Below are 17,549 nucleotides of genomic sequence, written 5' to 3' on the forward strand. Positions count from 1 at the left end.
AGAAATGATGTTTTGTGCCAACATGTAGAAACACTAGGCCTACTACAGCCTTTAATTGGTGAATGGAGGTGCAAATTCCTTTCTTTGGTTATTGTCCGCGATTCACATTGTGTAGGCTATCACGTATTGTAAACGTCGCCACATTTGATCACGTTTTGCCTGCATGGATGCGCGATTGAGTGCGCATCTAAATAATATGCAAGATGCAACAATCATTTCTAAGAGGCCTATACACAGTAATTTCTGGCATTACTACTAGCATATGAATGCATTATTTATGTTGAAAGACGTGAAAGAAATGACACAGGCTTGCACAAATTCATCATTTAAAATAAAACGTTTCACTTTCGTTATCATTGCGAGAATAGGCTACAATATGGAAAATGTTCCCTTTCAGTCTGACCGGGTCCAAACATGTATGGGATTTCCGTAGCCTGTGCTACACCTTTCCAAGAAGTTTTGTAAAAATTGTACCGTAGCTTTTGCGATATTGTTGACAGCCCTACCACACCACAGTAGGGTGCAGTAAATGGAAGCTTTTGATAGCGCACGCCACTAACGAAAAACGGAAAATCACCAGGACAAACCACTCAGGGGTGTAGGCTACTCTGGAACCATAGGTCACTAATTTGTGCGTTATTTACGTTTGATTACATTTCAGATACGTTTTGGTTTCCTAGTATAGCGCTTTATTCTTTCTTTATTTTTCTATGTCCAAATATTGGGGGGGGACATTTTGGTCATATTTGAATATTGGGGGGGACACGTCCCCCTCAATGTCTATGGTGACTACGGCCCTGCCATAACCTATTGGAAGGAAGCTCAGATGATGAAGAAGACATCACCTTGGACAGAGAGGAAGCTGATACTCAGACAAAAGTTCTAAGTGTGTCCCAAGATCTTGTCTACAATGTGACTGGTGGGACACACTGGGCACCCAAGCATTTTGGACTAGCTTGCACTTTGCACCAAGCCACGCGATCAAAGGAACTGGTTAAACTGTTTCACAATGTGGGGCACACAATCAGCTATCACAGTCTGTTGCAGGTTGATACTGCTATGGCAGAAAAAAAACATGCAAACCATGGATCCAGAAATAGGAACAGTGACTCCACGTGTACATGCGACAACATTGACATAAATGATTCAAAGCTTGATGGCAAGGACCCCTTTAATGCTACACAGATGGCAGCGCGGCAACGTGGTCCAGAAGGTGACATGATGATGAAGGATTTGAGGCCATCAAAAAGTGAATGCCTTCAGGTCCCTGAGGTGATGGAGATGCTTTTCCCAGCTGGAAAAGCCAAAGCCTGTCCAAAATCAAAAGATCTGATGAGAATGGATCAGCTGCAAAAACAACTGCCATAGACATGGCATCCTTTTTCAAGTGTCAGAATGAAGGAGACATGAAGCAAGGCTGGACAACCTTTAACCAAAGTCACAGTGAAAGGTCACCTGAAATGACAAGCATTGGTTACATGCCCATTATCCAGGCACCTGCTCATGACCTAGATACACTGAATACTCGTGCTGAGATGTAAACATGTGACCAGAAAACTAGGGCTGCATCATGTTGTTATCACAGTGGATGAAGCATTGTACTGTAAATTGATGAGGTTGAAGTGGGCAAATGATGACTATCTGGATTGCCATGTTGTCAAATTAGGTGGCCTGCACACTGCCATAAAGTTCATGGAAGTCATCAGCAAGCACATCCAATCATCTGGATTGTTGGAAGCATGGGTTGAAGGGAACCTATTAGGCCCCAAAACTGCAGAGCAAGTTATGGCAGGAAAGTCTTAGAAATAGAGCTCACAAAATCACGCTGCAGTCCATGTGGAGGATGCTGTTGCCTCAACTGCTTAGCTTTCTGGAGGACAGGAATCGTGACCTTAAAGAATTACTGGATAAGACAAAGAACAACCCTGCAAGAGATCTTATGACATTGCTTGCTTCTGAAGAATTTCAAGCAGTCACAAGCAGACGTTAAAGCCAACAACAATCCAAACCTTAGCTTTTGCTACTTAAAGATGGTTCACATTCTTCTATTATTCAATCGTGCACAGAGTGATAAAATCTGGGACCTGTACCTTGGTGCATTCCAGCAAATGTTGCCCTATTTCATGCGGTATAACCACATAAACTATGCTCGGTGGGGGATCATCCAACTTCAACCAACTTCCACTGCCTATGAACAAGGGGTTTGAGGCTGGACAATTTGTATTCAAGCTCTCTTTATGCTTCAACCAAGTGGACCGCGATCACAGTCAGGACTGGCTAGAGTGGCCAATTAATAGCCATACATAAAAGCAGATCTGATCTGATCTACTTCCTGTTTTGGTGTGAATTCTGAAAAGAACCAGTTCAGTCATAAAGCGCCCAGGTATAGCAATAAATACATTTGAGTATCCTGGGTATGATGATCTGGGTCTGGTTTGCTGTTTTTGCAAATGTAATAAAACATAACAGGAAAGCCCTCATCCTGGTTTGGACAAACTCATAAATACCAGCTGGAATACTACTGTTGCACCATGTCTCTGTTTCTGACAGTTGCTGACTATGATATGAATAACCAGATTTCTTTGTTAAATTACTAAAATTGGGATAAGCTTCATAACCAGGTTACTGGTGTATACAATGGCCCTCAGAAAGTTGACTAGACAGCAAAGTAACAGAGGACAAGATACTGTCCACAGACTAGACAGCTCAGTAACAGAGGACAGGATACTGTCCACAGACGGGAAAGTCATCTGTTGGAGCATACCAGTTGCATAACTGCAGACAGGAAAGCATATACTGGTACTAATGTTTCTCAAAGAATGGATCCACAAATAAAACAAGTGTGTCTTACTCCCACTCATGTTAAGTTTAGGCCAGTAGAAACTCTGATATGATGTCATGATTCACTCATGTCACAACAAACTGATCCTGCTCCTGCTAAGCTTGTTTTGTTAGCCAGCTAGCAAGATGGTGAGCATGGAGAAATATTGGAGTCATTCAACATCGTCAAGTTACAGTAAGCTAAGCCCAAACAAGCAAAATTGAGACAATATAACAACAGTTATATGAAGTTTTTTTTGGAAACCAAAATGCATCAGGTGTCTTCAGGTGCTAGTGAATGTAGTCCTGAAGCTAAACAAGTTAAAACAACTTCCTTCTAATTAGAAGTCACACAGAATAGCAAATCACATAGAATGGCAAAAGAACACCAGTCAAAAGTGCTACGAATACACCTGGCAAAAAGCGATGCTGAACCTGGCCACAAATCCAGAGAAAGCACAAAGAGCTTCCTACTGTATCTGGTTCCTCAAAGGATTGCAAAAAGTCACTAAAAAATCACTAAGAAAACAGAACTTAAGTATAGGTTGAAAAGTTTAAGAATACAAATCATTCCATGGCATCTAGATTGTAACTGGTAAAAAGCATATTCCCAGTCTGTGTTACAATTCTTAGGGGGTTCTTGGAAATTACCCCCCTGTAAGGGGTCCCTGGTCCCAAAAAGTTTGCGAACTCTTGGTCTATACATGTCAGAGCTTATCAAATTGTCTATGTTGGTAGTATTTGTTTAATTTAACATGGAAATTTGCATTTGCTTCCCATCGTCCCTCCCTCCCTCTGCACTTGTGCTGCCCCCTCCACCTCCCCCTGTCTCTTCGACATGCTCCTCAGAGCTGCCTCCTGTCACAGTGGCCAGGCGGCCATGAATATTCAGCGGCAGAGGCGGCATCTCTTCCTGCTGTGTGTGAGAGAGTGTGTATGTGTGTTGGTGGGGCTCTGGCCAAACAGAGAAATTGACACCCAACTCCAACTCTCTCTCTCTCTCTCTCTCTCTCTCTCTCACACACACACACACACACGCACCACAGAGATATCCAATACGGGCCCACTACAGTCCTATCACTAGATCTTCTCCTGCTTCCTGTAACAATAAACAAATATAACCTCCACCCACCTCCACCCCCACACACCCCACCCCCACACACACCACCTACTTCTCTCTTCCGCCTCCTCTCCAGCTCTACCCCCTGCTACCACAGCATTCGGGTCCTGTCAGCTTCTGGTCTCCTCTCCATCCCTCTGGTGGCTGGAGTGCTGACCTGCATGTCCACTCTGCCACTCTGAGCATCTGTGGGCTAGGCTCCAGGAGTATGCGCCTGCCTGCGGCGCCATCTGGGTGGGGTCGAAAGTCATGGCATGCCCTGGCAGGAGTTGGGGGGCCTGGAGCAGCCCGACCGCCACACAGAACAGTGGGAAACGGCTTTAATTGGCAAAACGCAACAGGACAGAGCACGCTGCCAATCCCTGCAAAGGACAACACAGTGGAGGAGTGAAAAGAAGAAAAGAGAAAAATCTATGAAAAAGAGATGAAAAAAATTATTACCTTCCCTAAACTAGGAATACATGACCATCAAAGAAAATTAACACAAGGACTACAGAAGCCGTGAAAATGAAACAGAAATATGTTTTATCTAATTAATTCTTAGTCATACACTGGTAGGAAAGGGTATGAAGCTAGGATTCGGTTAGCATTCAGAAAAATTTTCATATGGGATCACCAGGGATTTCACTTGTATAGTCATGTGTAGTCAGAATGGTAGGTCTGCATAACCTAAATCAGAGGCCTCTATCCTTCTTTCTAACAAAGTATGATACGTTTATCATTTAATGAAATGTTTTAGTTTAACATGCTATGAGAATATGGTTCCCTTCCTTTTTCTGATTAGTACACCTCCTTTGTCCCTGACGCTTCCCTCTGTGGAAACTTCCAGATAGCTAGAAGTATGTTTGTTGTAGGGTTTCTGATGGTGCTGACCCCAGGGGGGGATAACAGCACAAATATGGCCTAAGATAAGAGGGGAGGCTAATGGGGGTTTGCAATATCCTGATAATATTAAACTGGCTAGATGGATCATTGTTATGGGTGGCATCTCCTGATTTCTCTGTGTGTGTGTGTGTGTGTTAAGGGTATAATAAGGAAACTTCAAACAGAAAGTGGGGTTGTTACCTGACACTGCGTCCCTGGTACCGTGAATAAAGCTGCAGTCTCACACCTAAGTTGTCTTTTTTCCACATGTGTTTGTTAGCCTTCTCTTCTCTCTTTTTTTAGAACTGGGACAGGAGACCAAAATGCATAATGCGGCTTATCAAATTGTCTATCTGGTCACAGAACTTTTGTGTCCGTACAACTGTGCAAGTAGTGCCTCAATAAGACATGTCTGACAGTAGACAAGGTATACTTTGTTAACACCCTACAACTGTGTGTGTGTGTGTGTGTGTGTTGCTGGGGCCTGGGGACAATACTATCTCTGAGGTCATGGACACAACACACAACCTTTTATCATTTTAATAGGTATTATTTACATTGCAAGAAAAACTATGTGAACTTTTTGGAATTACCATTTTGATCACTGATCTAATCATCATCATCGGGCATCCGTGGCCTACTGGTTAGGGAATCGGACTTGTTACCGAAGGGTGGCCGGTTTGATCCCTGACTGGTAATAAAAATGTGGGTGGGGGGAGTAATTGAACAGCGCTCTCCCACATCCACGGATGAGGTGCCCTTGAAGGCACCTAACCCTCAACTGCTCCCCAGGTGCCGGATTAAGGGCTGCCCACTGCTCTGGGTGTGATGTGTGCTCCTAGTGTTGGTCTCTTTCTGGTGAGCTCACTGCTCTGAGTGTGTGTATGAATGTGAGTACCCCCGGATAGGTAAAATGAAGAGAACAAATTTCCAATAGGAACTTCCTACAGGACTATACAGTATAGCTTAACTTAACTTAACTTACTGTATTTAGTCACAGGTAAACAGACAAAGGGCTGTCTTGGCAATATAAAACGCATGGTTACTGGCAAATAGCTTAGGGGTTTGTCCAGTCCACATTGGGGGTGGTTTTGTTATCAAACATTATCAAACGTCGGACACCTGGCGCAACAAGGCGTTCCTTATGTTTCCTATTCAGTCATGGGTGTGTTTTGGGCGTAACATCCTTTATACCAATGAAAATGACATCTGTTATTCCCTAACAGCAAGCAGGTCAACTTCAAACAGCGCATCAGTATTTCAACGGCACATTTGAAGGAATCTGCTTGCACGTGAGACCGTATGGAACAAGTATTCCACTAAACCATGCTTTACTAAAACCAAGCAGAGTATAGACACACATCTGCACTCGTCTATTATTTGAACTCATTGGCAAAGTTAAACTAACTTTACTGTGATCTCATAGTCAACGACAAAACAGTTACAGTATACACAGTTAATTACTTTCATAGTTGACTGAAAATGGGTTACCATCAAAAACATAGCCTGAAAAAAGCAACACTTACCCCAATAATATTCAAATGACTAAAATAAAAAACAAAAAAATTGTAATCTATCATGTGTTTATTGAACGCACCTCTAAAACAATCACAGTGCTCATAGGAAAGGTAGTGAAACCTCCTGGCAGCAATAAGCTCAACCAAGCAGTCCTGGTAACTATACAGATCAGACCTGCACAACATTCAAAAGAAATTTCAGCCCATTTTTCCTTATAGGACTGCTTCAGTTCAGCCATATTGGCTTAGGAAGTCTGGTGGGAATGGCTGTCTTGAGGTCACTCCAGAACATCTCTATTGGTTAAGGTCTGCGCCTCTCCAAAAGGTAGATTTGCTTTTTTGAAACTATTCTTCCTTCTGTGTTTAGGGCCATTGTTGTGTAGGACCCAACCTTTTACTGAGCTTCAGCTGGCAGACAGCCACCTTGTCATTATCATGGATATACTAATAAACTTTGGAAGTAATTTTTTTAAGCCATTAGGCTTGGGACTCACTTAGTCTTTCCAACCGACATTGTGAAAGCGTTCGCATATTTTTTCGTGCCAGCCAGAAGTGTGCTCCCTGTGGTCTTCTTGGTCTGTTTTATATCCCTGAATGACTCACATAATTTTCCTATAAGGAGAAATGGGTTTGTGTTTCTTAGGGACAGCCTATAATTTGTAAGCTATAGCTGAAGACAAGAACATGTTTGAAAATGATAATGATACATTTTTAATTAACAATAAAGTTTTAATATCTGTGAAAGCGACGATCACTGGGGCCAACAAGTGTCAGTTGCAGATCCCCCTATGGAAAGAATTTCACACAATTTGGCATGCAGCCAAAAATTTGGTCATTCAGCAGGTTTCCTGACATTTGAACCTTTACATCACAAGATATTGGCACAGGTATGTACTGGCTTCTGGATTCGCCTAGATAAGAAATCTTTATTGTCCATTAAATTGACTGCAAAGCCAAGTTATATTAAAGGCTTTCAAACATACTGTCCTCGAATGCCTTAGATTTCTCAAATTAACAAAAAGTGATAGTTTTTCACCATCCTGTTAGATAACGATGGTCATCTAATTGGTAATTTTGAGGTGTAATATAATCAAACTGACACCTATATCCAGAAATCAGGGGGGAGTACACTGTATCAGATAAAATTGACCTCAACTATTTTGATTATTATCAGCAAATATATAAAACAGATGTAAGAAAATGCTAAATATCTATGATGCTGCCACCGGTTAACTTATTCACCTTTCTTCTTCTTGTTTTTCTATTTGATATCAATTACAAAATATCATGAAACTTTAGCAAGACAAACAAGACTTTTTTTTTTTCTGAGCGCAACATGAGCTTCTCTGTTTCATATTCATGAATCACAATGTGACACTGCGTCCTTCTCACCACCAAAGCTACACACTCAGCACATTTGTAGCCCCCCCCCAGGGCTCTTAATCAAATTTAACAGTCTTAGTGCAATGGCATCAAAAAGCTTTGAACTACATCTTGACCTGCAACTGCACGTTTTGCAAAATAGTTTCCAGGGGTTCTCCAACGAAACCCCATCTGGTTCCTGTCTAGCAACACTTGAGCCCATTCTACTACCTCTCAATTCTTCTTCTTGAGTTATTTCAAGTGCATCTTGGGGTACATATGGGGAAATAAGAATTGAACATGTGATTTTTCTTCATTCATTTCCAATGAGGCTATTCACATGAAATTTTCACCAGACTTTGGTGTTAACTCAAGAAATCCACAGTGTCTAATGACTCTCGATTGGGAAACATTGTGAGGGGTAATGACGGGTACTAACTTTGAAATAATTGGTCCAGCCTTACCATACATCACATTGATCAGAAATTCCTAACGTTACTTCCTACTTCACCTAAACAGCATCAACAGTCAGGAAACAATGTACTGTATGTGGGTCTAACATTTGTTTTGGCGTGAGGGAAACGGTTATGAACTATGGTGTTCCAGACTAGATCTCCCTGAAAGAAGATCTAGGTGGGTGGGGCCAGGCTAATGGTTTGCTACAGTTCCTTGAATGTAATCCAAAATTACTTTTTTGGTCTTTTTCCTCCACCTCTTCCTCCACATACACTACCTCTCACATACACACCTTCTCCTCTTCCTCCACATACACTACCTCTCACATACACACCTGCTCCTCTTCCTCCACACACATCACATACACACCTGCTCCTCTTCCTCCACACACATCACATACACACCTGCTCCTCTTCCTCCACACACACTACCTCTCGCATACACACCTGCTCCTCTTCCTCCACACACACTACCTCTCGCATACACACCTGCTCCTCTTCCTCCACACACACTACCTCTCACATACACACCTGCTCCTCTTCCTCTCAGATTAGTTCTCATCCATTGTTGGTATCAACCCCACTCTCCCTGTGCACTCTGAACTGGCTTATACTGGGGTGACTGTCATCATATCATTTGCAACAAGTGTGAACATTACAATGTTTAGTTATTGTGTGTAAGCAATGAAATCTGTGCAACACCTTGCAGCGGTGGTACGTATATTCCAAAATGTCCCTGAGTGTACAGCGCACTTCAGACACCACTTTTTTCCTTTTTTACTCTTGCTCCCCATCTCCTTCTTTCCCTCTCACCTTCTTACTCTCTTACTTTACCTCCATATTGACATATCTAGCCAGCCCTTAATGAATTCTGTCCATATGTCATGAGCAGCTGCTGCGCTACCCCTTTCTCCCTCCCCTGCTGAGCTGTGAAAGGCCCATCCATGTACAGACAACCTCTAGCTGTCTCTCTCAGGGATGGCCATGCTCACCACCCCTCTGCTGGCACAGGACCACGGTTTCTTGGGGGACTTGTGGTGTGGGCAGCCCATTCAGATTATGGCCCCGTGATCATGGATAACTGACCCTTTTCAGATGTCTGGCTTAAACTTCACAGTATTAGTGGGGATTATTGGAGAGGAAGAGAGTGCTGGTGTTGGCATGTGTTTATGCCCAGATTCTGAAAGTGACCTCGATCGCTCCTCCTCACTCGCTTCATCTATCTCCATCAGACGCTTTTCTGTCCATCATGCTGTCGCTGGCTAATGAATCATGTCTTTTTCCACGCTCAAGCTGAGCAATGCACATAAATCTGTACATTAACAGATAGATTGACTAACTTATTGATGTATACAGTACTCAATTGGGGGACATTCTTACAATTGCTTACCCCTGTTTGTTCCAGTCAAATGCTGTTCACAAGGTGTGACATGGTAATAGAGTTATTCTTACCTCCACCGAGAAGTTACATTTTCAGAGCTGTTTGTCCTTTTCTCTGTGTGCAGGATTGCTACCTCAAACACTGCAGCTTATCCACATACTCACAACTAAAGCAAACCGAAATCTTGTAAATTATGCTTTTAAATGGATTTTTAAAAGTATGACAGTGAACACAGAAAAGCCAAGGCTAATGTGTCACTGAATGCGATGACACTAACTCATGAGCATCAGTTTCATAAAGAGGTAGAGTGACCCAACCCCAATATTTAAGCCAAATGTACAAACTTGCCATAAATATCAGATGATCATTGAATGTAATTTGCTCCGCTTTCTGGACAAGGACACGTGCACTAACTCTACCAGAAAACGACACCTCATTCTACTTCAGAGTGACCATGAGTGGTAGAGGAGGGGGAGGGAGACAAAGCTTGCGGACGGCGTGTGATGGGCTAGAGATTAGAAATGACAAATAATATGGTAGACACTTCTGTCAGCTCCTATAGAAGAGCCTGCCTGATACCTTGATTCCTAGGTTTTACTTAAATCTGTTCTTAAGTAGCCTACGGTCCTCATATTAGGACATCCTAATGTGTCGGAGTCCGGTCTAATGAAGGGGAGCACAGGACTCCAAACATAAAAAACTCTAGGAGGTCCTGTAGTCACTTAAGCCTACAGTATATACTACACTTCTGTACATTATGCAGTATACTGCATGTGCAAGCACATTTGATTGAAATGGTAGTTAGTATAGTATCAGTGCAGTGTAAAGTAAAAAGATCCAGAATTAATTGGAACTGAGGTGTTAGTATTGTGTTTAATTAATTTAAAAGACCACAATGAAAAAAATTGTTGTCATTTCAATCCTATGATATGATAAAACGGTAAAAATGTGTCAAATGTGTCAATAAGGTCCATTGTCTCTGATCCTCTGTACAGAGCATTATAGAGCTCTCTCTCTCTCTCTCTCTCTCTCTCTCTCTCTCTCTCTCTCTCTCTCTCTCTCTCTCGCTCTGTGTGTTTGTGTGAGAGAGAAAGAGAGAGAGAGAGAATGTCTCTGGAGTGATTTATTTGGCAAATCAGTAGACAATGAGTGGATTCTGAGTGGTCTAATAAGAGAGTGTATTGGGACAGGCTAATTGGCCGTGATTGAGCTGCATGTTGGGACTGTGGTCGAGTAGGGGCCTGGGTGGAGGAGACCGTCAGGCAATCATCCGCTAATCAGAGCACAGAAATTAAAATGGCATGTTTAGAGTTGAGGAGGGGATGATGTCAAAATCACACTGCTCAACACCTATACACCAATGACTGTGTGTGTGTTTGTGACAATGTGCATGAAATGCTTGTGTGCTTATGTTGTGATGACCAACAGTAAAACTGAAACGGTTTTGTGGCTTTATGTAATTGATCAATGTAATGCTTTTCTGACTGACTAATGCTTTACACTCCTGCATTTGTTAATTTTCACTTTGATCTGAAAGTGGGTTTGACCTTGTCTAATATAGCATATACTGTACTGTACTGTAGTGGGTTTGACCTTGTTTAATGTATAGCATATATGTACTGTGGTGGGTTTGACCTTGCCTACTGTATATACTGTACTGTGAGAGTACAGAGAGCAAAGTATGGTATGTACCATACATTGCTATTGCATAAAGTGCAAAATAACCAAATGCATTTTGCTAATTTTTGTATCACTTCATGTCTGCTAGAGGGCAGTGTTTATCTGCATTGGTTGGTTAGTCTAATCAAAGTTCCTTGAAATACAGCTCTACAAATGTTTGCAAATGTGTGATGGCCTGTATGTCAAATTATTTTATGTATATGATACAACTGAGGAAAAAGTATCATTAAACTTCATGTGAACATGTACATTGTAAGTGATGGTACTGTTGAAATTGTACCAATGCTAATCCGGTTACTGTAAAGCCAATTGGATGGACTAACTTTTTGTTCACTGATTCGTTCACTGATTTGATAACATCACAGAATTCACAGAATGACTACTTTTCCGAATATTTCACTTTGATTATCTTTAATATTCCTGTACCTATATTGTTTATATTCATATCCACAAACAATTTTGTTTGATGAAAGATATGTTACCATGGGTGTATTATCATACATCATCTATTGATAATGTATGATTATACACAACTATACAGTAATTGTTGAAATTGTTGGAACCCCTCCATGAAAAAAAAAACATACATTTTTCTTTGAAATAATTTGAAACTGACAAAAGTTTGCCATTCATCATTGTTTAATATAAATTAGACTTCTGACTTTTTAAACAGTAAAACTAATGTAAATGGCTTTGACAAAAATTACCCTTCACCTAAGAGTGTGTTGTACAAACTGAACTGAAGCAATCCCTGCCAAAAAACACTTTCTAGCTCTGACTGAGACTTCTGCATCTGTCAATGAGTAGTTTTCCCACTCTGCTTGAGCAAACTGCTCCAGCCATCTCAAGTTTGAAGGTTACCTTCCGCACACGGCAGGTTTCAGCCCTTTCTAGAAATGTTCAAAGGGATTTAGGTCTGGACTCATTGAAGGTCACTTCAAAATAGTCCACTGTTTGATCCTTAACTAGTCTTGGGTGCATTGTGTGTTTTGAGTCATACTGTTGGAAGACCCATGACCTATGACTGAGACTGAGCTTTCTGACACTATCAGATACTTTCTGACGCTATATGTTTCACTCCAGGATGCCTTCTAGTCTTGAGATCTCATAGTGCCCTGCATAGTTTTAAGGCACCCTGGGCCAGATGCAGCAAAGGAAAACATAAGCTTCCTCCATTTTTCAAAATTGGGACATGTTAATTTTTTTGTCTGTGATCATAAAGGGAGATGTGCCAAAAGGGCTTCAGTGTAAGCCTCATCAGTCCAAAAGGACATTCTCCCATATAATAAGGATTGTGACTTGACAATATGCACTTTAGTCAATTCCAGTCCTGTTCATTTGGGTCCACACAATGATACCAAACTGCAGAGTGACTGCTTTTCTCTATTTAACTAATTTGTGACAGTCCTAATAAAATGGTTCGAATTTGAAATGAGTCTTTTGCCTCTCTGGGATTGGTTAACCATGCATTCATGGTTATTTTCTTTTGAAAATGTTGTGAAGAGTCATTCACTCATCCACTCAACATCAAATACATCCATAACAAATCTGTCCTTCTACTATCTACTTATTTTCGCCCTAACCCTTATTTGTGCGCGTTCACGTATAGGGGTAGGGTGTCCCATTAATTTAGGGAGCAAGGAGGAGTGCTGTTTTTTTTAAAATCAACCCTCAAACTATAGTGAGGTCTGATGCAAGCCTAAAACAAAGTGGGAGATGAAATTATCCAGGATACCTTGCGAGCTCATCAAGCTGGCCAATTTTTTCAACCAAGATGGCAGACACTGCTGGAAAGGAACACTTGCATTGTTCATATATTTTTGCAAATAAGCATGTTAAAATTTTGAATATGTTAGTTTGATGTACATCCAAAGGACTGTCGACTTTTGAACACTAATGTTAGAAAATATCTCACAAATCTATCTGACGATGTTCATGATATCTGCCGAGTGCTTTGAGAGAGTCTGTCCATCAAATATATCATTATACATCGGATCTGGGTAGTTTTGTCAATATTTAGGCTGTGTGTACCGGTGTTCACATGATCACGAATATCTCTGTTGATTAACCAGATGTAGATAAACCAACAGGCAACACGACGGCGGGAACCGGCATTTTCCTGAATGAAAATAGTAGTAGGCTAGTACCGATAGACACGTCGATGCTGCGCTTGACGTAGGTGAGCGCGTTCGCTACGCTAATTTGCATATAGTGGTGTCCCATTTCATAGGGAAAGATCTTCACCCCCACTTCCCTCGTCGAGGGGACTTTGTCGGGGGCAATCAAAAACCATGTGGAAGTTTTAAAGAGGGGAGAAATGGGACGGGCCCTTAATTACATACCAGAATCATGCAGTTATACTTGCATTCATTTGAATTGTATCACTTAGGATACAAGGAAAAAGGAAAAAGTCTAATACAACTGTACAATTGCTACAACTGTATACCTGCTTACTTTCACACACACATCACATTGTGTCAGGTCCTACCCTCTCTGTTTCTTTACTTTATCCCAGCTATAGTCATAGGCCTAATCTGTTGCATACTTCTCTCCCTCCCTCCCTCTCTCTGAAACTCTGCTCTTGACCACACAGAAGAAGATGAAAACAAACACAACGGACCAACTCTCTGATGTCTGTCTTGCTCTGACATATTTCCACCTGTTTGTTCATGTAGGCTAGTTATTGAAAACAATGAGCTGCTGCAACCCTGCTGTTATTAAGAGTATTCTTTATTTAAGTGTCACTTTGCTTGCTCATAGAAATGGCAACCAACAGCCAATCAAAGTTCATATCAGCAGTCAACATCAAAACTATGTCCTCTGAGGCTGTTCATCTAGATTTCTTGAATAATGGTGTACATCATCAACAGACCGACTTTTTCTGATGGGCATGGTCCCATTTACTATCTGACCTTATACTTTTTGCCACTAGTGGTGCTTTGCGCTAATACTTGGACCCCGATGATTGCCATTTGTGGCTATATGTCTGATATTTCTATCCTAAAAGTAGCCTATTTAGGTGACAAAAAAACCCCATAGAATCCCAAAGCAGAAAGTTGTTAAGCAGAAAGTTAGATAAGCAATGATCGGTTACACTTTACTTGACAGTATCGACATAAGAGTGACATGACACTGTCATGAACGTGTCATAAACAAGTCATAAACGTTTATGACATAACGCTTCTGTCATTAAGTGTCATTCGGTTTTGTCATAACAAGTTAGGGTTAGGGTTAAAGGAAAATTCCGGTTTTTAGCACTTTAAGGCCCTTTTCTGGTTTGTTTTGGATGAACTAGAGTGGTGGACACCGAAATTTTGACGATTGGTCCTGTCTCGACTTTTCTGACTCGTTTTGAATCGCCTTTTCACTTCTCAGGGTGGCTGGCAATGGGCATACTGTAGTAGGCTACTCAAACATGTCCTAAAACAACCCTTAACGTTCGTTTTCAAAACTGTGCAACTCACCGAGTGGTTAGTGGTGTTCGTTGATGTTCCAAAACAAGTAGCGTAGCGAAATACAGTTTCTGTCGTCTTTTATTTGGCTTTTTGTAAAATCCCATTGATTTCTGTCATTGCACGTTGATATTACTGCGCCACCGTCTATGCTTCAGGTTCAAATACGAATCATACATTGCGCCGATATATTTGCTTTTAATAGTCAACGAACTCCACTAAACACTCGGTGAGTTGCACAGAATTTTCCTTTAAGGTTAGGTTTAGAGTTAGGGTTAGGATTAGGGTTAGAGGTTAGGATTAGGGTTAGGGACAGTGTCATGTCACTCTTATGTCGATACTGTCAAGTAAAGTGTTGCCCAGTGATCACCTGTGTGTTGACTTTTTTAGTATGCAAATTGATTTTTCAGTATAATATCCCCCATCTAGAGGGCATAATGCCAAAGGCATTCTGTACCACCCTCCTTCACTCTGAGTCTAGTTGTAGATTTTCTTCAGTTTGGTGGGGTTCTGCCAAGGGTAGGGCCACATTGTGGGAATGCTGGGTCACCCACCATGACAAATGACACATCACCCAGTTGAGAAGCTCCACGCAGACAGATACTGGTCAGCAGGCTACATCAAGAGTTTTTCCCTCCATCTCCCTCACGAGGGATCTGAGGGATTGGATTGGTTGATCCTCTCAGCAGGTAATGGCCAGCTCAACCACCAATCCGCACGGATGACATCATTTGTGGAAATGCGATGGTGCCAGAAGTGAGCGCATGTGAGACGTCTTTTTTAAAAATGGTGGCAGCCAGCTGGGTTGCTAACTGGCTGAAACTAACCCTTCAACTCCTGATCCCCTTGGTTGGACACATCTTGGCACCATAGGTAGATCAATCTATTTTATCCCTCCTGCCCGTCTTGACCAATCGCATCTTTATCATGTGAGGACTGAAAAGAACCCCATGATATCATGTGACCATGAAATACCTAGACATTCTAAATCAAAATCTGGATACATTTACCAAGAAACTAAAAAAGAGGGACATGATTGGATCACCTAGCAGGTCAATGATCCAGATCAACACAGAAATGGTTAATTGAACACAAAGTCGAGCTTCTGCCATGATGATGTCAGTCCCCTGATCTGATCACCATATAAACCAGTGGTTGAGCTATAGATGAAAATGCAGAAGGCAAGACATACTGTAGGAATGTGAAGGGTCTGAAGAGATTCTGTAAAACGGAATGGTAAAGGTCCTGCACTCTACTGTATGTTACATTAGAGGACTAAGATCTGTTTATTGGCAAAGGGTGGGGGTTCACAAAGTATTAAATACAAAGGTGCCGAGAATTGTGGCATTAAAAATATTAATTTCTTTCTTTCTTTTTTTAATTATTATTTCAGAATAAATATGCTTCCCTTCAGTGTTGGTTTGTTCCTCATTTCCTTTCAAGATAAATGTCCAAATTATTCATTTTATAGATTTATAAATTGCCAAAAAAGTTGTTGATGGGTGATAACATTTTGGTGTTGTCCATTTGAGGATGGTACCTATTGTACCTACAATGTATTACATGCCCTACTGCGAGGCAGAACTGCATACCATTGGTCAACTCTCAGAGATGGACACACAGAAAGTCTAAGGCTTTTGCCCAAACACAGGGGTTTTTCCCCCTATTGTGGAAATTAGCCAACAGTGTAGCAGTATACCTGTGCATGACATATGTGTGAATATGTATGTAGATAGCTGGGGTTGGGTGTTGTACAGAGACAGAGAAGGTGGGGGGTGTCAAGGTGTCTGATTTGTTGTGATACCCAATGTAGCAGGAAGCTGTAGATTCCGGGCCTTCGCGGCATGCCTGCGGTGAGCGATACTTCCTCTAGCTCCTCGGGGCTGTTGCCAAGTTTTGCCAGACGAATGCACACAACACAGTGGAATCATAATGCGTATAGTGCCCATGTATGGCTGCTGTCCTTTTATGTGTGTGAGTCTGAGAGTGTGTCTGTGTGTGTGTGTGTGTGTGTGTGTGTGGCCTTTATGTCTGAAAAAATGTCTAGTTGTTATATTGTGCTTAAAGATACAATAATTATTAATACCAATTACATACCAAAAGCTCATTAATACCAACACAATATTACACATATCCCCATGAAAAATGGCACTTAGATAAAACCATTTTTTCTTAACATCATGTTTTAACATCATGTCTCTGTACCATTCACTCAGAGGATAGACTTTCTTCTGGCCACTTGGCCATTGCCTCTGTTGATCTGGCTGCACTCCCATCAGGAGCTGGACATCTAATTTAACTTTCTGAGGTCCTTCTTGTCTATCCAGGCTATACACTGGATTGCATCAGTATTTCACATTCTTCCCAGCAACTTTTGAAATTACTATTCAGTTGAGTCCTCCATATTTTTCCATATCCAGTATTGTAAATTGATGAACAATGACATGCGCACACCCAAGAATAACACCATTGGGTAAAATCTCTCTAGTACACACAGACTTTACCATATGATTTCAGAATCTGACTGTCAGACATGCAGATCGGAGCAGCAGGCCATGATGTGTGGAAAACTGAGAAATCAGATTGAATTGAATGATTTACAGGATGAAATAATATTTGCATTATCACCAAGTAAACCTGTTTTAGGCCCATTGAAAGTGTTTCTTCATGCATTTCAACCAGTAAGCTGGAAAAATGCACGTGTTAAAAAGTTAACATTGTGAAAATCACAATCAGATATAATATTCAATGTTGTTAAATGAAAACTATCATATTTCTCATAAAAGCAGTAACACATTTGGTCAACCATTACATTTAGGGATAAAATCAAAGTCAAAGTACCTTTATTGTTTTCAAAGTACCTTGTTTTCAAAGGGGTTAATGGTTTGCAGCTAAGGT

Source organism: Alosa pseudoharengus, unplaced genomic scaffold (genome assembly GCF_046254945.1).
Source record: "Alosa pseudoharengus isolate Yale_2024_CS ecotype anadromous, Long Island Sound unplaced genomic scaffold, YU_APseudo_1.1 YU_APseudo_1.1_scf_22, whole genome shotgun sequence".
Lineage (NCBI taxonomy): Eukaryota > Metazoa > Chordata > Actinopteri > Clupeiformes > Clupeidae > Alosa > Alosa pseudoharengus.